Source organism: Hyperoodon ampullatus (assembly GCF_949752795.1).
Source record: "Hyperoodon ampullatus genome assembly, chromosome: 4".
In the NCBI taxonomy this organism is placed as follows: domain Eukaryota; kingdom Metazoa; phylum Chordata; class Mammalia; order Artiodactyla; family Ziphiidae; genus Hyperoodon; species Hyperoodon ampullatus.
The window spans coordinates 48,982,814-48,986,246 of NC_136917.1; positions in this window are offsets into that span (position 1 = coordinate 48,982,814).

A 3,433-nucleotide genomic window follows, 5' to 3' on the forward strand; every position below is an offset into this window, starting at 1 on the left:
AGCCATGGCCGCTGAGTCTGTGCGTCTGGAGCCTGTGCTCCGCAATGGGAGAGGCCACAACAGTGAGAGGCCCGTGTATCGCAAAAAAAAAAAAAAAAAAAAAATTAGATCTATTTTATATGAATAGCAAATAAGCACATGGAAAGATGCTCCATATCATTACTGATCATTAAGGAAACATAAATGACAATCACAATGCAATACCACTACTCCTTTTCTATGATGACTAAAATTTTAAAAACTTGCCATACCAAGCGTTTGTGACAATGTGGAGCAACTGGAACTCTCATACAATATTGACACGAATGCAAAATAATACAAAGGCAAAATGACACCACTTTGGAAAACAGTTTGCCAATTTTTTAAAAAGTTAAACATATACCTTCCACATGATAAAAAAAATCTCATTCTAGGTATTTATACAAAAGAAATTTTTAAAAAAATGTTCACACAGGATGCATAGGTGAATTATCATAGTAGATTTGTTAACAATAGCCAAAAACTAGAAAAAATCCAAATGGCAGGCTGACTAAACTAATTGAATGAATAGACAAATTGTGGTAATAGCTATTCAATGAATACTGTTCTGCAATAAAAAAGAACAAACTCCTGACATACGCAACAACATAGATGAATCTCAAATGCATTATGCTAAGTGAAATATGCCAGACTCAAAAGACTGAATAGTATATAATTCCATTTAAATGAAATTCTAGAAAAGGCAAAATTATAGTAACAGGAAGTAACGTGCAGAGGTGGGGAGAGCTGACTGACTGAAAAGAGGACAAGCAAACTTTTGGGCCTGATGGAAGTGTCTAAACTGTAGTGTGGCAGTGGTTACATAACTATTTATGTTTCTCAAACTAATTGAATGTTATACTTAAATTGGTGCATTTTATTGTATGTAAATTATACTTCAGTAAAGCTGATTTTTAAAACATGTATAGATCTGCATGTTTTTTGTTTTTAAATATGGTTGGCTTTTTGAAGTAGGCAGTGTCCCGTCCCCAGAGAATGCCAAAGAACAGCCAAATGGATATCTGTCAGGCATGCTGTAGAAGGGATTCCTGAGTTGGCTGCAAGCCCAGAAGAGATGGCCTTTAGACCAGTTACGGTTATGGAATTTAGACTTAAGTCAGTATTGCCTAATGTGTAGTAGAAAGAACAGTGGTCTAGGAGTCAAGAGCTGTTCATTCATTCATTCGTCATTTACTGAACACCTAACACAAGCCTGGCAAGGCTCAACAGTGTTGAGCTTAGCTAGTTTGAGTCCAGTTTCTATGCAGTCACACCTAAAAGAATCCTAACAAATATAAGCCCATCGTTAGGTATTAAATTGGGTGATACTGACTATAAGGGCCAAAGGAGGAGATCCGTGAGGGCTTGAAGGAGCCAGGCAGACCACCCACTTTTCTCCATCTCCATCGCCACAGCCTTGGTTCAGGCTGCCATTGCCTCTCACCCTGGACAGTTACAGCAGCCTCCTCATGGGTCTCCGTGAGCCTACTTGAACTTCCTTGGGTCCATTCTATACATAGCATTCAGAGGGTTTCAGCTGCCACCTGAAACCCAGATCTGACTCTAAAAATTCTTCCATGGTGTCTCCTTGCCCCAGATTAAAGTCCAAATTCCTCAACATGGTTCCCAGGGCCCTTTGTGACATAGCCCTGAGTTGAAGGAAGATCAGCTAGGGAGGTGTGTGGTATCCCGTGGGCTGGAGTGGGGAGGAGGAGCAGGAAAGGATGGAATGGAGAGATGTTTTCGATGCCAAAACCACCTGGGTTCCGGCACTGGCTGTGCTGTTGTTCTGTGTAACCTGAGCCTCAGTTTCCAGATCATCCAGAGATGAGGCAGGTGATCTCGAAGGACCCTTTCAGTTCCAGGCTTGTAGGTTTATGTTTCTAGGTGTGTTTCCAGGCTGCTCCTCTAGCTTTGTCTCTCGGTGTGCCCCTCTCACTCAGCAGACACCTTCATAGAAAATTGTTATCTGAGGATATGAGTCACAGATTATAACTGGTTCAATCTGCAGGAGGCTTCGCAGCCCATCCTGCTGACATGATTCTCTGCCCAGAAGAGCTCGAGAGTCATGTTACTGACCTGAAGTGCAAAAGAAAACCTGGTGAGTGTCCTTTGAAATGGGAAAAGAAGGAATGCACTTATAGCCACTGACACTCCCCTGGACAATGATTGTTCCCTGGAATCCAGCAAAAGGGAAGGAGTAGGAGAGGGAATGGTCCAGCCTTTCAGATGGTTCAGATGCTGTGTGTCCAAAGCACTCAAAACACTGCCAGGGGGGTGCTTCCTTCCACTCAAACAGAAAGGTCACTGAACTGGCTGTGAATCAATGCGCTACTCACTCACTCAATCTTGGCTTGACCTTGACAATGTCACTTCACTTCTAGCTCAATTTTTTTACCAACCAGTCAGACACAGTAAGGACAGCTTAAACTCATCAAACAGTTCACAATTTCAATTTCACAAGCAGTACATGTTCATTCAAGAAAATGTAAAGCATGAATAATCAAAAAGGAAAAATAAATTCCTTAATCTCACAATTCCGACATGAACAGATATTTTTCTATTTTAATCAAAGTGGGACTGCACTCGCACATTCCCTCCTGCACCCAATTATTTCTTTAACAATATATTGCAAAAAAAAAAAATATATATATATATATATATATATATAGCAAACATCTTTCCACGTCACTACATTTTCTTCTACGTTAGGATACTCAGATGTGACTGGATACCCATGGGTATTCTCCAACTGAGGCCAGTCTCTGTATTTTATTTCACCCTTCAAAAACACATCCAATCCCAAAAGAACTGGCAGGCACTGTATCACTGAAGACTTTGTGGGCCATGGAAGAGAGAGTTGTATTGCTCACCATCCAGCAAACACTCTCAGACCCCACTTGATAGCTCCATTCTCTCTGTAGTCTGACTTTCCTGCTCCCCCAACACAGCCTCTCAAAAACCACCACTAGTGGTGGTTGTATATGCTACTTGGCATATACAAGTAGACCTTCTGGTCTACTTGTATACACCATGTAGCAAAACAGTAGTCAGATGGCATTCCTCAAGGTTGCCCCTTGGAAATTAATTTGACAGTATTATTTATTCACTCATTCCTGCAATAAATACCAAACACCTTTATATGATGGACATTGTTTTGAGTGCTGAGGCATTCTTCATTCAGCAAGAGGAAAAAAATCTTGGTTCTCATGGGACCTATTACTTTTCACCATTTACATTCCTGATGAAGGAAGTCTCATAATTTATTTCAAAAGTCAACTCTTTTTGGACCTCTGTGTTATTTCCAATTCTCCACCTCCTGGTGGTAAACAATGCCAATGTGAATATCTTCATGGCTTAGGCTCCCATTTTAAAGATCTTTCCCTTGACAGATCTTATTTTAGTCATAACAATC